This window comes from Myotis brandtii, unplaced genomic scaffold (assembly GCF_000412655.1).
Source record: "Myotis brandtii unplaced genomic scaffold, ASM41265v1 scaffold1289, whole genome shotgun sequence".
Lineage (NCBI taxonomy): Eukaryota > Metazoa > Chordata > Mammalia > Chiroptera > Vespertilionidae > Myotis > Myotis brandtii.
The window spans coordinates 510,896-533,204 of NW_005354543.1; the positions used below are offsets into that span (position 1 = coordinate 510,896).

Here is a 22,309-nt window from a genome sequence, read left to right on the forward strand (position 1 = left end):
ATGAATCATAATGTAAATATCTGATATGCAGGATGGTCTTAGGCGACCCCTGTGAAAGGGTCGTTCGACCGCCAAGGGGGTCGCGACCCACAGATTGAGAACCGCTGTCCACAGCACAGCCCTTAATGGTGGAGTTTCCCACCTCATTCTTAATGTTTTGGCTGGTGATTCGGCTGCGAAAGGATTCACAAGGGAGAGAAGAGACAGGAGCAGAGAGAGGGCGTTTATTTTACTTCTTTAAAGGGAGGAAAGGGCCAGGTGCCCTCTGATGGCACAAGGCACCCCAGATAGAGGGGCTGTTCCTTTATTAGGGTGCTAGCGAGTAAATGGCAGCTGTGGCAAAAGCATAAAGAGGGGAGGAGGAACCTGGAATTCACACAGAAGTTTCCCAGCTCCCAGAGGCTGTGCTTAGAGCTACTGGCTGGTCTGCCCTTCAGCTGCAGGTGTCCCAGGGAGGGGGCTTTCCCAGGATCTTCACAAGCCAGGAACACATTCTTACAGTGAAGTTACAGAGAATTTGAAAGGCGGGCAGATTGGGTTTTGTTGGAAGCTATCCATTGTCTTCACTATCAGAGAAGTGTAAAGAAGGAGCCCTAAATGCTGGTGAACCTTGAGCCCTGGCAAGGGCCAGAGCTATGCACTGATGGGTTAGTTGAGACAATGGTAGCTCAAGCAATTTCCTGACCAATTAGTCTGAGAGTAAATCTTTACTTATATTACTGACTTTTAAGATAGTCTGTCTTAAAGTTACCGGAATTGCCTGCCTAAGGGCTATATGTTTATCCAAAATTGAATAAAAGTTTGGCAACGCCTAGGCACCAGCGGGAGTCTTTCCCCTTGAGTTGGACTTTCACTTGGCTCCCAATATTTCCGAATTATTATTTCTCGTCTCATCTCTGCCATTTGCGCGTGGCCCTTCTCCAGATCCCAAACCCTGAACCATGCGGGACATGGTTTCACCCAGGGGTTGAAATCAGAAACTTTCTGCCTCTAATTTTCCTGGAGTCCTTAAACCCTCAGTGATGGGGGAGGGAGGGGGGCAGCCTGCTCTCTCAGCCCCTCCCTGTCTCCCCATCTGAAGGGAGAGGCAGCTTGAGTTAGGGAAGCAGGTGGATGGGGGTGTCAGAGACAGACCCAGTTATCCATTCATGGTTAGGCACCTGATGAGATAGTCCCATCCATCACAGTGGGGAACAGATTTTAATTCATGTATTTTTCAAGGGATAAACTTTTTTAGTTGTAAGTTTTGGTCTTTGAAGTCTTTGTGTTTGGGAAGGCATTCTTGTATTAAATTACCTTGAATACTGTTTTTTCACTACACACCTGTTATTTCATCAAGCGTTTGACTATAACACTTATTCCAAAATAAACACATGAAAAATAAACATTGCTGATTTACCTCAGAAAAAGACATGGAGCCCTAACCGGTTGGGCTCAGCGGATAGAACATCAGCCTGTGGACTGAAAGGTCCCAGGTTCAATTCCGGCCAAGGGCATGTACCTTGGTTGTGGGCACATCCCCAGTAGGAGGTGTGCAAGAGGCAGCTCATCAATGTTTCTCTCTCATCGATATTTCTAACTCTCTATCCCTTCTCCCTTCCTCTCTATAAAAAATCAATAAAATATATATTTTTTTAAGAAGACATTGAACTATCCTTCCTTGATAATGTCATCCAAGTAAAATTTTAAAGAATATGTACAGAAGGTCAAGGGTAGAAAAAAAAGAGGAGGGGACCCTCTCCCCCTCCCCACGTGGGAGTCTGCACTTGTTCTCCAATGAATCTCCACCTTTGCTGCCTCAAAAAAAAAAAAAAAGAGGAGACATATATAATACTCTTTGTAATACTTTAAGCAATAAAACAATTTTTAAAAAAAGAATATGTACAGAAAGATTATTCTATCTCCTTTTATAAGGACTCCACTTCTATCAGAATAGGACCCCACTCTTGTGACCTCATATAACCTTAATGACCTCCCTAAACCCCCTATCTCCAAATACAGACATATTGAGAGTTAGGCCTTCAAAATATCCATTGTGAGGGGACAAAATTCAGTCCTTAAGAGCGATTCAAGTTCATTATGTGTTATATAAAACCACCCCAAAATGGATTCTCTAAATGCAACAATACTTCAGTATTGCTTAAGAATCTATGGGTTGGCCAGGTGGTTGTTCTGCTTCATGTGCTATTGGCAAAAGTTTTGTCAACTTTTTCACTAGATCAAAACATGATTTCCCAAAACAAAAAAAAAAACACCATTTCCCGTCCTTCCAGACTTCCATCCTAGTTCCTTCACTTGCAGCCTCCACTAACAGTCTCCTTTCAGCCTCTATCCACTAGCCCCGTGGTCGGCAAACTGCGGCTCGCGAGCCACATGAGGCTTTTTGGCCCCTTGAGTGTGGCTCTTTGTGAGGGGACAAAATTCAGTCCTTAAGAGCGATTCAAGTTCATTATGTGTTATATAAAACCACCCCAAAATGGATTCTCTAAATGCAACAATACTTCAGTATTGCTTAAGAATCTATGGGTTGGCCAGGTGGTTGTTCTGCTTCATGTGCTATTGGCAAAAGTTTTGTCAACTTTTTCACTAGATCAAAACATGATTTCCCAAAACAAAAAAAAAAACACCATTTCCCGTCCTTCCAGACTTCCATCCTAGTTCCTTCACTTGCAGCCTCCACTAACAGTCTCCTTTCAGCCTCTATCCACTAGCCCCGTGGTCGGCAAACTGCGGCTCGCGAGCCACATGAGGCTTTTTGGCCCCTTGAGTGTGGCTCTTCCTAAGCCTTAGGAGTACCCTCATTTAGTTATTAACAATGTACCTACCTATATGGTTTAAGTTTAAAAAATTTGGCTCTCAAAAGAAATTTCAATCGTTGTACTGTTGATATTTGGCTCTGTTGACTAATGAGTTTGCCGACCACTGCACTAGCCAGTCCCAGGACCATGTCACATGCATTAGGTTTTTATTACTGAGCACCTCAATCTCAGGAACTCTTTTCTCTTACAACTAGTCTTTGTCGTGAAATAAAACACCCCAAGTTCAGTGGCTTAAATTAAGCAAAATTCTTCATTGCACGTAATTCCGGGGTGGCTGAGCCTTTCTTTGCTGCTTTCACTTAGGCCAGGGGTCCTCAAACTATGGCCCAACATTTATCTGGCCCGCCAGGTGTTTTTGCCACCGCTGCCTGTTGCTTAGCAGCCGACTCTTCCTGGGCCCAGAGTGCGCATGTGTGGAATGCACGCTGCACTCTCCGACTCCCCTCCTTCTCTCTGTCTCTCGACTCCTCCTCTCAGTCTCAGGTGTGATCAGGGGAGTCAGGAGCTTGCCTGTGCAGAGCCTGCTGCTGCCTGAGGACCGAGGTAAGAACAAGTTAGAATTTTTTTTTTTGAAGTTAGGAGGTCTATTTTTTTTTTTTATTTTGCAGTTAGTAGGGCCTTTTTTTTTTTTTGAAGTTTTGTTTTTTTACTTCAAAATAAGATATGTGCAGTGTGCATAGGAATTTGTTCATAGTTTTTTTTTTTTAAACTATAGTCCGGCCCTCCAACAGTCTGAGGGACAGTGAACTGGCCCCCTGTTTAAAAAGTTTGAGGACCCCTGACTTAGGCTAATAGATGCAGGTGCCTCCAGCTGGCAGGGCAGCTGTCTGGGGCCTCAGGAAGCTGGAAAATACCTTGCTTTGAAGATATTTTTTAAGACTTTTCAAAACTGAATTCCTTAGAGAGGAAGGCAGAGATGGAGAGAAACATCCATGTGCAAGACAAACATCCATTGGTTGCCTCCCTAACATGTCCTGATATTTGGAATCACACCCTCAATTCAGGCACTTGTGGGACCAGGAATCAAACCTGCAACCTTTTGGTGGAGGGCACTACAGGCAAACAAATGAGAGCCAAACGGGACAGCGTTAGAAAGACCTTTGAGATAAACTTCCTTACATGGTGACATATTTGTCAGTCATATCTCATATAATGTAACTTCAAATTTATTATATGTCCCTTCAAAGAGCATCTACAGCTCAGCAGGTGTGGCTCAGTGGGTTAGAGTGTTGTCCTTCCCACCAGAAGGTCACAGATTTGATTCCCAGTCAGGTCTGGTACCTGGGTGGAAGGTTTGGTCTCTAGACTGCCCTGTGTGCCTGAGGCAGGTAACCAATTGATGTGTCTCTCTCATATCAATGTTTCTGTCTCTCTACCCACTATCCCTCCCACTCTCTCTAAGATCAATGGAAAAAATATCCTTAGATAAGGATTTTAAACAAAGAGAGACTACATTTATTTTTTGAATATTTTATTGATTTCAGAGAGGTAGGGGGAAACATCAATGATGAAAGAGAATCAATGTTCCACAGACTGCTGTATGCCCCCTGTTGGAACTGAAGGGGAAACCCAGGCATGTGTCCTGACCAGGAATCTAACCCGACCTCCTGGTTCAAAGGTCAATGCTCATCCACTAAGTTAGACAGGCCAGGCCACACATTTACTTATATTACTAGAGGCCTGGTGCACTGGTGGGGTCCCTCCGCCTGGCCTGTGGGGATCAAGCCGCGACCGGCTCTCCTATATCCCCCAAGGGGTCCCGAATTGTGAGAGGGTGCAGGCCAGATAGAGGGACCCCACTGGTGCACAATCAGGGCCTGGGAGAGATGGGGGGGGGCTAAAGGGCGTGTCTGGCCCATCTTGCCCAGTCCCGATCAGCTGGACCGCAGCACCAAGCTAACCTTACTAGTCAGAGTGTCTGCCCCTTGATGGTCAGTGCGCATCATAGCTATCAGTCAAATGGTTAAAGGAATGGTTGGACACTTAGCATATATAGGATTATAACCTATTTGACCGTCCCCCTGACTCCTGAATTCTCCATTTATTGTTTTGTTTTCTATTTCTGAATGATCTGTTACGTATGGATAACAAACCTGCCAAATATAAACACTGGAGACACTAAGACATAGTTTTAGCTCAAGAATAATTAATTCTGGCCCCAGCCAGTGTCGCTCAGTGGATACAGCACTGGCTCATGGACTGAGTCCTGGCTATGATTCCGGTAAAGGGGACGTACCCACCTTGCAGGGTGCATCCCTGGCCCTTGCAGGAGGCTACCAATCTATGAGTCTCTCCCACAAAGATGTTTCTTTCTGTCTGTCCCCCTTCCTTTCAGTCTCTCTAAAAATCAATGTAAAAATATTCAGGTGAGGATTCACAACAAAAAGATTAATTTTGTCCTGGCCAAGGAGTAACTTTGCTGGTTAGAACACCATCCCAATTTGCCAGGATTGAGGGTTTTCACCCAGATAGGGGCACATCCATGGGTCAAAAATAAACAACAAGTTGGTCCGACGGTTGTGGGTTATTGTTAAGAAAAAAATAAATAAATAAATAAAAATAAATAAACAACAAAGGAATCATTAATTCTACAACATTTTGTGTGGTGGCACATTGTGGGAATCTGATACAGGGTTAAGCCTCGGACTGACCTGTTGGCAAAGTCACAAACAAGTCCCAGCTTAGAGGGCACAGTCCTCTTAGCATAATTAGGCTTATAACACTCCCTAGATCTTATCTGGGAAGCTAATGGGCTGAGGAAGTGCAGGAAGTGTAACCGTGGTCAAAACAAGTGAAACTCACAAAAACTGTGTAACTATGGTAACCACTACCTTGTTTACCTCTCACTATAAAAAGCTTGGTGAGGCCTGAACACAGTGGAAGTCCTTCTCCTTGAGTTGGACTTGCCCACCTGGTCCCCCAATATTTCCAAATTATCTCATGTCTTTTCTCTTTCATTTGTGTGCGGCTCCTCTTCCAGACCCGAACCCTGAACCACACAGGACGTGGAGGGAAACACTTACGACAGCACATTCTCTGTGATGTAAGCCTAAAACAAAGTAAGACCATTTATCAAATACCCAAAAATTACATCTCCCTTTATACCCACAATAATTTTTACCACAATATGTTAGTGAACATCTAGTGTGAAGTATGTTTCATTGAAAAAGATTCCATCTATAGACAAACAGCAGGACATTCTCTGCAGTGAGTAGAAATGACTGGGAGTAAGCTGAGTCCTGGGAGCTTCGTTTTTTTGTTGTTGTCCAAAAGCAATGTATTTTCCAAACTTTCAATCTATCTCAGCATAAGCATTTAATTATTAAAAATTATAAAACCTGCCCAGACAGCGTTGTTCAGTGGTTGAGCATAGGACTATGAACCAGAAGTTGGGGTTCCATTCCTGCTCAGGGCACATGCTCTGGTTGAGGGCTACATGCCAGTGTGGGGTATGCAGGAGGCAGGGGATCCATGATTCTCTCTCAACACTGATGTTTCGATCTCTCCCTCTCCATTCCTCTCTGTAATGACTAAAAAAAATTTTTTTAATTAACAAAAGGATAATAAAATCTTATTAAAATATCAGGATAAAAATAATTTAAAATTTTCAAAACTCCTATTATTTGAGAAAACCCGGAGGCCCTGTATTGGAAATAAGCTTTTAGAAATGTCTGTGGAACATACAGATGTGACCAGGTTGATGCAAACTCCACCAGCACAATCTCCAGAATTTCCACAGGAAACAGAATAATATTAGGTTGTTTATTTCAAGTTTAAAATTATTTTGTGTTTAAATGATGCCACTAAAAACTTGAAAGCTAGGTTTCCTGTTTCCTTTTATGTTCACATAAGGAAATTAACATCCTTACCACAGGTCTCTATATGAGGCAGTAACGTGGAACTCAGCCACAGGATTTGGTGAGGTGATCATGTTGAGAAGGGGTGTCTATTCACACATGGAGTAGAGCCTGCAAGTAGGCTCTGGACTATCAGCCAGGTCGGTCAGTAAGGATTGCTCAGGGGCCTCATCTGGATGATGCCCTGACAGCTCAATACAAACCAGGAACAAAGAGACTACATATGAAGTGATGTATTAATGTGCACAACTCCCCAGGAATCTATGGGAAAAAACAACACTGATAGAAGAAACACCTTTGCCTGATTTTATGAATGCATCTGAGGTTACAGAATAGAATTAGGGTGTTTCTGACTCAGAAGGATTAATAACTGGTAACAAAATGGAAAGTTCACATATAGAACTAAGGTTCAAAGAGGTGTCTTAACTGACATAATTAGTGTTAAAATGCATCATGAATGTGATTTTTGAACAGTAACCATTTGTTATTCTCTGCACATCCTTCTCACAAAAAACCTTGGTGTTCAGGTGGGGACTCTCATTGAGCAGGTGACTGCAATAAAAATGGTTATGATTTATCCAAAATATAGAAGCCATATGTGAGCTAAATGTAAGAACTCTGACATAAAAAACATAGGGCTAATTCTTTATGATCTAGGATTTTACAATAGTTTGAGATATGACAACAACACAAAAACAGAGAAAGGTTAAATACCTCATCATCAAAATGTTGCTCTGGCCCTGACCGGTTTGGCTCTATTTGGCTCAGCGGGTAGAGGGTCGGGCTGCAGACTGAAGGGTCCCAGGTTCGATTCCAATCAAGGGCATGTACCTTGGTAGCAGGCACATCCCCAGTAGGGGGTGTGCAGGAGGCGGCTGTTCGATGTTTCTCTCTATCCCTCTCCCTTCCTCTCTGTAAAAAATCAATAAAGTATATATATTTTTAAAAAGTATGCTCTGTGCATTCAAAGACTCTAGCACCACAGGGAAAATACAGTCTATTGGATGAGAAAATGTGATTTTAAGTCACAGGTCTTGAAGCATCTGTATCCCTATTTCCCCAAGTCAACAACCAAAATACAAAGATCCCAGGGGGAAAGACAAATTTCTGCCTTCATGTCCACCAATATTTGCTTTATATACTCAGGTCCTCCTACTTTGCATCCACAAATGTTTACAAGGGTTTTACCCTCTTGATAAGTAGATCCCTTTAGCATTAGGAATTATCCCTCCATTATTATGGCCTCTCTTTCAAAGTATGTTTTATCTGACATTGGGATTGCAACCACAGCATTTTAAAAATTTCATTTCCATGAAATCACTTGTTTTAACCTCCAAAGGCGGAGTTTTGTCCTGTATTGGATTTCCAAATTTTATAAAGAGACTGTAAAGCCATCAATTAAGTGGTTCACATAAAAGAGAGGCATCTTTGCCTGAGACTCACAGCAGGCCTGCTCTGACCTGCTCCAGCTCCTTCCACAACTTTCGGCATTGAAACAGTTTATGTGCAGACTTCACTAAAAGGCAGCGCTTCCACATGGGTCAGCTAACTCTGAGCACGGTTGTTCTCATGCCTATCAAATGTACACCGTCCAAAATTAGAGCTCTCACTAGAGCAACATTCTCTGCAGAGTAGTTTCTTTGGGACCCAAAGGCAGAGCTGAAATAACTTTTTTCCAACCCTTTACTTTCATGCTGTGTTTTTCATCTGAAGTGGGTGCCATGTAGACAGCATATGTAAAGATCTTTCCCTATCCATTCAGATACCCTGTGTCTTCCGGTTGAAGCAGTGAAACCATTTATATTGTGATTATTGATAGGTATATAGTTATTGGCATTTTCAAGTTAATACAATCATAGGAGAGGACTTTAACTTCCCATTGACATCAATGAGTAGATCTCCCAGAGAAATAATAAGAAAAAAAGTGATCTTTTTTTTAAAATATATTTTATTGATTTTCCACAGAGAGGAAGGGAGAGAGATAGAGAGCTAGAAACATCGATGAGAGAGAAACATCGATCAGCCGCCTCCTGCACACCCCCCACTGGGGACGTGCCCGCAACCCAGGTACATGCCCTTGACCGGAATCGAACCTGGGACCCTTCAGTCCGCAGGCCGACGCTCTATCCACTGAGCCAAACCGGTTTCAGCGAAAAAAAGTGATCTTAAATGACATTAGACAAGATGGATTTTATATGTTTACAGCTGTGATTTTTCAACCGGGGTGTCACACAGGTAAACTCATGTGCTGCAAGAATTTTTAAAACAAGCAACAGTGACTTTTTAGTCAAGAGCAAAGACTACATTACCCATAGATAGTCGAATAAAATAGGTTACAACAGCCAACACAGCAATAGCTGTGTGGTGTGCATGGATCAAAATCAGACTGTTTTTTTTTTTTTTTAGCAGACTGTCAAGTTATGTATTTTGGTGGACCACTGAGTTTCAGTACTTAGTCCACGTGTGTCATGGAAAAAAAAAGTTGAAATCTCTGATTTAAAGTTTTTCACCCCAAAGTGGAAGAATATGCATTCTGGACAAAATGAAGACAGAATGCCCTCTAACCCAAGGGACAGTGTCTGCTGCATCTATTTTCCTAATGGCCACGTGAAAAAAAAATTTGTGTATTTTGTATCAATACACCTCCACAACATTGCACACTACAGTATCAGAATATGGAACTATTGTCCAGATGGGATTGAATTCTATGAATGATCTGGATCCCATACTATGTCCTATAACAGAACAAATTAATAAAGCCCCTGGTCCAAATGAGTCCCAATCACAAAATATCAGCAGATACATATACATACATATTTCAGAAAGTAAAAGAATATTGAACATCTTGTCTCTGCAATGATTTTGTCAGTCCTTTGGGTGGCATGTGCATAGGAACTGATGTTCACCACCTTGTACAAATTCAGCACTGGACACTACTGGAGAAGTAATAAATGTGGGGCTTTCATTTCAATCTGTGCTATCCTGCCGAATCTGGAACTTAGAGTGATGGCGTGGAAAACACCCCAGGGACAGCTAATGCCAATGGACATACCTCTGGTCAGGCTGTGAATATATAAAATAACTTTGCATCCAAAATAATAAAAGATTTCAACTGCAAAGCTGCCATAATCTCTCGGGATTTTCTAGAAATAATGACCAACATTAGGCTACATTCAAGAAAGTGAGAATAAAACCTGTTTAACATGGGCTAATCCCACCCCAATAAAGGAGTTACTGATGTAACACTGAGAAATTGTTAAAAGTTTCCAATGAGTATCAGGACAAGAAAAATCATTCTAATTAAAAGTACACAGATGCTAATTTGTGGTATCCCAAAAGTTCATATTCATATTAAAAACGATAGGTGTCAGCATGAGAACCTGAATGGTGAGCTTCCTACTTTGCGAAAATAAAGCAAAATATTCACCAAATCCTAATGTCATTGCATTAGTGAATTCCAAACAACTGAGCAGAAGCTACACAGGCTTGAGGGGCTAATGTGGGACAAGAAAAGCTTGATATGCTGTGGTCATAGCACTGCAAAAAGAATGGCAGCTTAGAAGACAAAGTGAAAAACCAGAGAGAAAGAGGAAATAGGAAACAAAAGAAATAGAATTAAATTTTCTGAGTTCAGCCAGCAGTGTAGCCTGGGAAAGGTGTCGTCTTTCCACATGCAGAGTTCATGCCCATTCTGAATCCTGGGTACAACAATGTCACTGCTATTGCAATATTCTTCTTAATTATGGAAAACCTAATACAGACAGCACTGTCCTGATTGTACTTCCATCACAAAAACTTTAAATCAGAGATTTCAACTTTTTTTTTTTCATGACACATGTGGACTAAGTACATCAAAACCACGAATGGACATGCCCTCAGAAAGTTTTCATCTGAACACATTGGCACAGAAAAGGAAGTAACCTTGATGACATCATTTATAAAACTCAAGAATTATTTTAAGAGATTCTTTCAATAGTGTAATTCTCTAATAGAAAAAAATGCGTGCCTTACAATATATCTAATATTCCATGGGAAAAAGTGCATAAGTGAAGTCCATATAATATACAAGAGCTCACAGATCTTTAAGGCAGAAAGAGTCAACCACATGATTTCACACATACACCAGGTAGAACACATAACAGCATCAAGTAATATGGGAATAGAATCACATGAATATTTCCTTCTCAAAATACTTAAAGTGATTTCAAAATAAATGAGATAACACTCTGAGAAATTGTACATATGGAAACATCAATTATTTTAATATATTCAAGCATACAAAATATTAACTAACTACATTTAAAGTTTGGAGTACACTGTGTAGAAAACATTGATTTAGAGCAATACCTGAAAGGCATTTTGGCTACCTATCTAGTGTGAATTCAGTAATACTTTAAAATTCATAATCAATTACATACTTGGGTCAAGTCTTTACATTTAAAAAAATATTTTATTGATTATTTACAGTGAGGAAGGGAGAGGGATAGAGAGTTAGAAACATCTTTTTTTTGAGAATATATTTTATTGATTTTTTACAGAGAGGAAGGGAGGAGAGTGATAGTGAGAAACATCAATGAGAAACATCTATTCAGCTGCCTCCTGCACACCCCCTACTGGGGATGTACCCACAACCAAGGTACATGCCCTTGATCGGAATCGAACCTGGGACCCTTCAATCCACAGGCCGATGCTCCTGTCACTGAGCCAAACCTGTTAGGGCAAGTTTTTACATTTTAAAGTCATCTAAAGGCATAAATTCCTTGGAGATTTGTAAACTGTATATTTTGAACAAAAGTCCTCCGTCCTATATCATGAATGTAGAATTTCTACCCAATTACAATCCCTAATATTGACTAAGGCTGTAGGTCCAACTATATGATTTCGCATATTCTTCAGATTTAAGTTTTCCCTCTAGAATGAATTCAAATGTGAGGAATAAACTATGGATGCTGGTTAAACATTTAGGACATTGTTTACATTTGTATTGATTCTCTCCAGTATGAATTCTGATGTCGGGTAAGGTTTGCATACTGAGTAAGCTTTCTCAGATTCTTTATATCTGCTGGGCTTGTATTCAGCAATAATTATTAGATGTTGTATGACATATAAATGAAGATATACACTTTGACATATGGCTCATAATTTGTAAAATCTTATTTTATCATTCTCAATGATAAATCATGGTTGAATCTTTGGATGAAAACTTTATATTATTGTTCTCTCTCTTTAGAATGATTCCTAAAATGTTGAGTAGGGTAGACCTCAGATTAAAGGCTTTCTCACACTTTTTACAGTGTAAGGCTTTCCTTCAATATAATCGTCTGTTATTCAGTAAATTTTGAGCTGTGGGTACAGTACATGCACATTCTCTACATTTGTAAGGACTCTCTTTGGTATAAACTCTCTCAGGTACAGGTAAAGGCTTTTCTACATTTTTCACATTAATAAGGCTTCTTGCCAGTATCAGTTCTGTGATGTTCAGTAAGTTCTCACAGGTGGTAAAGGACTTACGACACTCCTCACATCTGTAAGTCTTCTCCCAGGTATGAACTCTGCTGTGCAGTAAGGCAGGAACGCTGATGAAAGCCTGTTATATTTTCTACATTTACAAGGCTTCTCTCCAGAATGAACTCTCTGATGCTTAGCAAGGCCGGAGGAGCTGCCAAAGGATTTGCCACATTTTCTACATTTACCTGGTACAAGGTTTCTCTGCAGTGTGAACTCTCTGATGATTAGTAAGGGATGAGGGCTGGCTAAAGGCTTTGCCACATTCTCTACATTTGTAAGGCTTCTCTCCTGTGCACTCTCTGGTGCTTTGTAAAGTCTGAGAAGCTGGTAAATGTTTTGCCACATTCTCTCCAGTGTGAACTCTCTGATGACAAGTAAGTAATGATATAACACGGAAGGCTTTGCCACACTCTCTACATTTATAAGGTTTCTCTCCAGTGTGAACCCTCTGATGATAAGTAAGGGATGAGGAGTGTCTAAAGGCTTTGCCACATTCTCTACATTTATAGGGCTTCTCTTGAGTGTGAAGTCTCTGATGTGCTGTAAGGTTTGAGGAGTTGCTAAAGGTTTTGCCACATTCTCTACATTTGTAAGGTTTCTCTCCAGTGTGAATTCTCTGATGATTACTAAGTTTTGAGTGTCGGCTAAAAGCTTTGTCACATTCTCTACATTTATAAGGCTTCTCTCCACTATGAACTCTGTAATGTCGATTAAGGGTTGCAGACTGCCTGAACGCTTTGCCACATTCTGTACATTTATAAGGCTTCTCTCCAGTATGAATACTCTGATGACGACAAAGGGAGGAGGATGTGCTAAAGACTTTGCCACATTCTCTACATTTGTAAGGTTTCTCTCCAGTGTGAATTCTCTGATGAAGAGTAAGGGTTGAGTATTGGCTAAAGGCTTTTTCACATTCTCTACTTTTATAGGGCTTCTCTCCAGTGTGAAGTCTCTGATGTGCTGTAAGGTTTGAGGAGTTGCTAAAGGTTTTGCCACATTCTCTACATTTGTAAGGTTTCTCTCCAGTGTGAATTCTCTGATGAAGAGTAAGGGTTGAGTGTTGGCTAAAGGCTTTTTCACATTCTCTACATTTATACGGCTTCTCTCCACTATGAACTCTCCGATGACGATTAAGGGTTGCTGAGGTATTGAATGCTTTGCCACATTCTGTGCATTTATAAGGCTTCTCTTTATTATGAATAATCTGATGACGATTAAGGAAGGAGGACTGGCTAAAGGCTTTGCCACATTCTGTACATTTATAAGGCTTCTCTCCAGTATGAATAATCTGATGATGATTAAGGTGAAAGGACTGGCTAAAAGCTTTGCCACATTCTCTACATTTGTAAGGTTTCTCTCCAGTGTGAATTCTCTGATGAAGAATAAGCACTGATGGCCGGCCAAAGGCTTTGCCACATTCTGAACATTTATAAGACTTTTCTCCCGTATGATATCTATGATGTTGAGTATGTCCTGAGGACTGACTAAAGTCTCTTCCATTTTCCCTGAGTTTGTCAAGTTTTGCCCTAGTATGAATTCTTCCCTCATGTACATTAAGAGTTAAATGACATTTAAAGGCTTTGCCACATGCTTTACATTTGTAAGGCTTGTCTACAGTCTGAATTCTTTCATTTAGAATACAACCTAATGGCCAATTGGATGCTTTACTAGAATTTTCCCATTTATAATGTTTTTCTTCACTATGGAATTCTTTCAGTCTATTTAGATTGAATATGTGACTGAAGATTCTACCACATGAATTACCTGTGTAATCCTGCTCCCCAGCATGAATATTCTTTTGTTCAGGATAATTTGAAGATTCCTGGAAGGATTTGACACATCTACTTCCTTTTTGTGTCTTCTCCACAATCGGAAAAACCTGACCTATATGGTGTGTGGACATTTGGTCAAAGAGTTTTCCACTTTTATAATGATCCTCTGCAAGCTCAATTCTCCATTGATTATTAAGATATGACTCTTGCTTAAAGGTTTTCAAATGTTCATTCCATTGGTAACTTGCATCTTCATTATATTTACTCTGCTGGTAATGGGAGATAGAAAGGCCTTTAGGGACAGTTATAAGTTCAAGAAACATGTACACTTGTTGCATAAAAACTATTTTGTGATACACATTAAACCATGATAGCTGTGTAAAAAAACGTTCCCAATTTATTGAAATTATAGACAAAACATAAAAATAAAATTGTTTGGGGAAGAATAAGGAGTCCTCATTTAAAAGATTGCCAAAATGCTCAGCTGGCGGCGCTCAGTGGTTGAGCATTGATGTATGAAACAGGAGATCATGGTTTGATTCCCCATTAGGGCATATGCCCGGGTTTCAGGCTAGGTCCCAAGAGGGGGCATGCAGGAGGCAGTCAATCAATGACTGTCTCTCATTATTGATGTTTCTCTCCCTTCCTCTCTAAAATCAATAAAAATATATTTTTAAAAAATCATAAATTGCCAAATTGAGCAGATTTTAATTTTATAGAAACATTATAAATATCTAAATTTTAGAAATTAATGACTGAAAGATTAATCCCACCCTACATTTTAAACAATTCTAATCATTATTCACAGCAAAGATTCCCTTTCTAAGAATACATAACAGTAAAAAGTTTTCAATCATCATGTGCAGAAACACAATGATCTGCCAATGTAACTGACTTTAAAGTGGGAGGTTTCCCAAATGCGTAATATACCTGACCTCTTTAGTTAACAAGAATTGTATTATGAATAACCGTTCCAGGTTACTTCGGTTTATATTAACATCCTCTCTTCTCATCAAATTTGTCCTCAAATTCCAAGGCTTTCATTAAGTGTACATTATCAAAACCACACCTTATATATCTTACCAGTACAATTTCAGAGAATAAATCTTGAATTCTGGGCTTTAGGAAAAAGGCCTGGGCATCTTCAGATGACATAGCTGAAAGAAAACAAATTTTTAGTTTTGACAATCAAATGAGTACACTTTGAAATTACCAGCAAGTACTGACCAAATGACATTTTTGAGTACTCCGAATGCAAGTGCAGAATTCCAAGAAAGCTCAAGATAGGTACAATGAGGAAAAGTCCCATCAAAGAGGGACAAAGAGTTGCTTATATCTGCCAATGATACCTGCTCAAACCCCCTGGCACACAATGGCAATATTATCAAAACACTTCCGTGGGCAGCCACCTATTTTCTTATCTAGCAGAGAGGTGTGGACCAGGAGCCCGGAATGCTGGTGACCCTTGAAACCCTGGCAAAGGTCAGGGCTTTGTATCCACTGTTTAGTCCAGACAATGGTAGCTGAACCAACTTCCCCACCAGATAGTCATGTAAATCCTTACTGATAAGATAGTCTGTCTGTTACTAGAACTTGTCTGCCTAAGGGCTACAGGTGTATCTCAAACTGAATAAAAGGATGGAAAGGCCTGAGCACAAGTGGAGTCCATCCTCTTGAAAAGAGCTCTCACCTGGCCCCCCATTTTCCAAATCATCTCTTGTCTCATCTCTTTCATTTGCATGCAGCCCCCTTCCAGATCCTGAACCCTGAATCAGGCGGGACAGGGGGAACACACACAACTTCCACCTCCCAGTTTCTTCAGTGGAGAGAGAAGAGGGAAGTGGGTGCTCAGTGATCTCCCTGTTTTGAAGCATCTTGAATAACAAGTGTCTGTTGTGCATGACACAGAGTGCGAACAGAATAGCGATACACAGTGAGTGCCCTGTAGTGGTTGCTACAAAGAAACAATGAGAAATTGTTTGAGCACAACAAAGACTGCAGCACTGAAGATGTATATGACGCTTGAAAAGATACCATGGGGCCCTAATCGGTTTGGCTCAGTGGATAGAGCATCGGCCTGTGGACTGAAGGGTCCCAGGTTCGATTCCGGTCAAAGGCATGTACCTTGGTTGCAGTCACATCCCCAATAGGAGATGTTTCTCTCCCATCGATGTTTCTAACGCTCTACCCTTCTCCCTTCCTCTCTGTAAAAAATCAATAAAATATATTTTTTTAAAAAGAAAAGATACCATGGGTCTGAGAAAGAAACATACAACATTTAAACTGGGAAATTAAACAGACAACTGAACCAAGACTACAGATCCTGAAAACAGTGTTGACCGAAAATAGAATTTATGCTACAGATGGTTATTAGTTGTTTCCTCCTATAAAAAGCATATTCAAAAGCCTGCTTGTTTACAATTCCTGAATCTTAACAAAAGACGAGTCATGCAAAGAAACAAAAAAAGTGTCCCATCAGAAAAAATATATGTAATCAAACGGGCAATATATTAATGGAAATATATTAATTACCTGAAGAAAAATGAAAAATAAATATCTTAAAACTAAAAAGTAGAAAAAGAGAGAACTATATATCACCATATTATATAATCAAAATAAAAATACTACGAGAAAGAAAATATTGTACAAACACCACAGGAAAATGGGAAATTGAAAAACATAATACCTGAATTAAACACCTTATATAAAAAATTAACAGTTGAAGGTCATGACAATTGGAGAAATTGAAAATATCATGAATCCCAAAATACAATCCTAAAAGCATATGAAAAAATAACTTCTCAAAAAATATATTTTTAAAAAGAATAAATAAAAGGAATAAAATCTTAAATCTGCTAGAAGACACACAACGTAAAAGATAATGTGATATCAATAACTTCAGTGGGTACAGGGGTAGAGATGGCAAGTAGCACAGTTTTGTATGCAACTGACATACCGAGTTTAAAGTATATTGTTATAGTCTTAAAATATTTTAAGTAGCTCCCATGATCACAACAAAAATAAAAGAAAATAATAAAATGATCTCTGTTAATAGGTCACAGAATTGTGTGTTGCAAATCACAGACTACGTATTTCTAAAAATATATATAAATCCAATGAATTTCTCAAAACATGGTATTTAAAGCCAACCCTCAAAGTTAGCGGTGTTCCTGTACCGTAATAGAAATTAGTACAAGATAACAAATTAAGTGTGGAATTACATGAATAGCAGCATAAAGTGAAATGAAATAACTAATAGTTTACTTCATGTAGAAGGTGCATAATTTGTATGCTGTAAAGTATAAAATACTGCTGGCCGCCATCCTACTTCTAGGTATATATTGAAAAATATTCACAGAGGATCTTCAAGAGACATTTACACACCTGCGTCCATTACAATGTTATTCGGAAGAGCCTGCATTAGATGGAACCAACTCAAATGTCCATAGATAGTTGAATGAATGAATAAAATTTACCGTATACATGTAATGCAATGCTATCCTTCTAAAAAATAAAAAGAGGTATTATCACCTGATACCACAAAGAGAAACACTGATGACACTTTGTCACTGAAGCACACAAGTTACAAAGAGAGAGATACTACAGGATGTCCCTCAGGTGAGTAATCTAATATAGTCCACATTATTTAAAAAAAAAAAGGTAGTTACAAGCAAGCCTTCCTTTTAAGGCAAATGAGGAAGTAGTGGTTTAATACATAATGAGATATGTCTGCAAGATGGAAGTTTTGAGATCAGATACACAACACAGAGAGTAAGAATCTACCCTAGAAAGCAGAAGCCCCCTAAAGATAGCATTTTAGGCTTTTATCGTATAGGATAAGTGTCTGGTTGACCGGTTGGCCATTCAACCAATCAAAGTGTACTATGCTAATGATGTGCTAAGGGAGCTCAACTGCTCGCTATGACATGCACTGACCACCAGAGGGCAGACACTCCAACCAGTAGGGTACATTGCTACTGGGGTCCAGCGGAACCGGATTGAGCGAGATGGGTAGACACACCCTGGAGCACTCTCGTGGTACCTTCCCAGCTGGCCAACCTGCCTTGTCTTACCCCACCGTGATCATTCACTGGTGGGATCCCTTGATGGGCCTGTGCCCTCTTGCCATCCGGGACCTCTCGTGGGATGTCGGTGAGCCAGTTTCGGTCAGATCATGCGGGGCAAGGCCGAGGGACCCCACTGGTGCATGCATTCATGCACAGGGCCTCTAGTTAAATAATAAAAGGAACAAAACCCTGATAATAAATGGAATAAAACCCCTGCATAGGAATTCAGGAGAGAAGTCATCCTCACCCACGGAGGCCAGGTTGCCATAGTTCTCCAACATCACATCCATGTATAATTTCCGCTGAGCTAGGTCCAGGCATTCCCATTCCTCCTGAGAGAAATCTATGGCCACATCCCGTGAAGGTCAGCTGTCCCTGAATGAAAAGAGAAGACACACTTACCAAGAGACCGCCGGCAGAGTTCATGTCACCCAACATGAAAACAGCGCTAGGGGAGTATCTTGAATCACCCAATAAGATCACTTTGCCCCAATAAAATTTGCTGATATGTTTTCGAACACTGACACATGAGGGTGACACATGTCCAACAATCCATGGTACGGATTTCGCATTTCAGGAAAATAAACTTTAAAATTAGGATGTGGACACAGGCGTATGGATTTCTGAGTGCTGTGTTTGCATTATTAAGGTTCAATGGTGTATATTTCTCAGCGGGAAATGTCAAGATATGTCCGAAATATAAGCACTTCTTCAAGTGTAATTCAGAAAACGACTGCACTTTTCGGAAAATACACATGCTGATTCATGTTCTGAGATGGGGCCTCTGTTTCCACTTGTGTAATAAGCTCACTTTTTACTTGTGATACCAATGTTACCGGATCACGTGCCATATGTCTGAATACACAGAAAATGAAAACACTGGAAAATTCATATATAACTTTGATCTCAAGGACTTTGTTAATGGAATTTATAGTTCTCATGGAATAGGATATACAAAAGCCACAATCCTATTTGAAAATTTACTATGGGTAATCTTAGAACAAGATCATCTGCCTGGTCCAGCGGGTGTGCCTCAATGGTTGAGCATTGACTCATTAACCAAATGGTCTGGTCAGGACACATGCCCAGGTTGCCAGATTGATTCCAATGTGGGGCGTGCAGGAAGCAACAGCCAGTTGATTCTCTTTCATCACTCATGTTACTCTCTCTCTCTCTCTCTCTCTCTCTCTCTCTCTTCCTTTTTGCAATCAATAAAAATATACTTCCAGAATGAGAGAGGGAAATATAGAAACTGCTGACATTGACTATCACAAGAAAATAGGAAAGAAATAAGGAAAGGAAAACAAACTAGCAAGGCAAAACATCAACAGTAGAGAAATAAATCCAAAGATCTTAGTTTAAAAGCAAATATAGTCTCTGACCCAGGACACATCTTTTACCTGAGAAGCAGCCATCTGGTCCCAGCTACTGATCCTGGTCCTGGGATGTTTTCTCAGGTGACAATATGTTGAGGAGTCACACAACGTGCCTTCAAAGGCGTCTGCACAGCCTGTTAATGAGCTCACCTCACATCCACAGTCAGAAGAACCTGGAAATGAGGAAAACGCCACCCCATCCTGCATTTGTCACAGGAGAGTCTTAGGAACAATGAGCTCCTACATGGGAGGTGTTTTATTCTGTCTTCATGTGTCTGTCCTTCCAAAGACTTCCACAAACTCCTATAGCAACCAGAGCATGTGCTGATTTCCTGAAACACCAAAAGCAACAGAGCACCCCTTACATCCCCCCCCCAAAAAACCTGCACTGAGGCCCATCCTATGCCATCTTTCTCCAGTTCACGCCTGAGGCCTGTGAGGCTCCCCTAGAGCTGATTTCAGTAGCGCTGGGTAACAGACATCGGGCCCAGCACGCCTGAGACCTCTGGGTAGTGTGATGGTGTCACAGCACAGCTGCTCTGAGTCCATATATTATTCCGAATTCTGCTCGACTACGCCATGTGTCAGGGGAGGATCCATTTCTCCGGGAGCGCTGACTCCTGAATCCTGCCCATAGTGCTAATTGTGAGAGCAAGTTCCACCTTGAACCCTGCTCACTGTACCAACTGTTGGTAATTTAGTCTACGTTCCTCCTTTACCCTCAGCTTAACTACCCCAACTGTGGGGTCCTTGCTTCTCTGCCAGGGGCTGTACCTTCTTGTACACGGAACAGTAGAAGGAGATGCCATGAGAAGTTGTGGGTATATAAGAGAGTCCTTATTATAGAAGCTAGTGGCCCTATAGGCACTGCTAACAATGAGCCATCAGACAAAACAGCTCTTCACAATAATCCTATACAGGCAGCCGCACACCGGCTGATAAACAAATACATCTTTCCCACAAAGTAGCAGTAGCCTCTGTACCTACAGCCTTAAGCAGCAGCAGTATCCTCTGTACCTACATCTATCATCTGAGCAGCCGCATGCTGACTCTGTACTCACAGCCTCAGAGAGTAGAGGCACCTGAGCTCCCTATATCTCCCCAGGCTCTTTAGCATGCTGGCTTCACAAGGTAGCTATATCTGAGCTCTCCACAAGCTCTTAGCCTCATGTCATAGCCGTACCAGCTCTCAGCTTCATCTGAGGTCTCTAACCTTACTAATATACTTTAATACTACTTAGACAAAAGAGGCTTCCTGCCAACAGTGACATCAATCCTTTGGGTTATAGAAGGGCACAGTGTAGATTGCAGGGGCCTTGTTTCTGTGTATAGTCCTTGATCACCCTGATAAGATTCCCATGCTCAGAGTGTCCTTGGCTGTCTGGCATATTACAAATGAGTCCTTCACACTCTAATTACCCTTGACTATCTGGTATCACTGGCATGGTTCCCACAGATGGCTGGAAGCAAGAAGTTTTACCAGTGCAGGTTTCCTAGGTAGATTTCCTTCCTCTTTCCCCAGGAAATTAGAGAATAGATCTTCATGCTAAAATCTTTGGGAAAGGTTAGATATTCAAATATGCTGATCAAGTGAATTCACCATGAACAGATGGTCTCTGTGGGAACCAAGTTTCAGGTCAATCCAGTCCGTCCTTCAACATTTTCTGAGAACGGAAAAGAGCGACTTGAGGGGAGCAGCTCCTTTGTGGCTCAGTCACTAAATCAACAAATCACATAAAGGGAAGGAAGCAGCTGCTCAAAGAATTTGGCTCTGTTAAGATCACTGACATCCTTACCAGTGCCCGCTGAGATCGCCTCATATGACTACGTGCCAATGAATGTTTCGAGACATGATAAACAGTAGAAACGATACGGGGGTTAGAATGTGAACTACACACAATATATTTAAAACTAAAAACATCACTACTCAGCCTTTTGACTAAGATCAAGCACAGTATCTGTTCTTATCAGTTTAATATGTGATACGTCCTCTATCAAAGGACATTATATTAAATGTATTTTTGTAGCAGGAAAATGGAACAGGAGCTTGCTCCATCCACTCCACGCATTGTCCACGCCACACATCAAGTTGGTATTACAGTACCTCTGGAATGATACAAGAAGAAAAACAAAGAAACAAAAAACCCCACAAAAACAATTAGGGTGATTATTTTTTTAATGTAACGATATTTAGGTTTAAAGGTGTAAAAAGGTAGAGACTACCTTACATTAAGAAAAGAATGATAAGAGCTGCTTGTGAGATGTCACCAATGCTTATTTCAGCAGTTAACGACTATTTACATGAATGAAATGTCAGATATGGAAAATGCAAATCCATGGGAGAAGAAAAGATTGATCCTTCTAACATTCCTTATAAAGCATCCTGTGGGGGCAGACTCAGTCATTCCTTTCCCAAGTCACCTCCTTTTTGCCATCCCAGCAAATGACAAGGGGCCCATCAGGAACATACCAGTCTCTCCCTCTGTGTGAATAAGGTTTGCAAATGGAAGCAAATAAGTATACATTTGGCAAACCTTATAAACTGGAGATTTATAATTTTCAGTCAAATCTGTTTCAATAATTCATTTGTTAAATTAACCATATCAACACACAAGCCAATATATCATAAGTTAGTCATCCACATCCCATCAGCTCATCTCTCATTCAAATTAGGGTTCCCCTCCTCCCACTACTATGTATTTCTGTCTGTGGATCTGTCTCTGTCTCCTGCTCCCTTTCTGTCCACTGTGGTCCTTTCCTGTGTCCCCCCACCCCCCCTCTCTCCTGCTCTCTCCCCCTTTTCTCTCTGTCTGTCCTACACCTGGACCATGAAACTCCTGAAACCTACTTCCCTTCAGGGGCTCTTTCTCCTGGTCTCTGAGGCTCCATCTCCACACACGTCTGCGTCTT

At 40.8% G+C, this 22,309-nt stretch overlaps 1 pseudogene; it reads right to left on the reverse strand.

Annotated features, from left to right (window-relative positions):
* Positions 1–22,309, reverse strand: part of LOC102250485 — a 297,308-nt pseudogene that overhangs the window by 254,904 nt on the left and 20,095 nt on the right.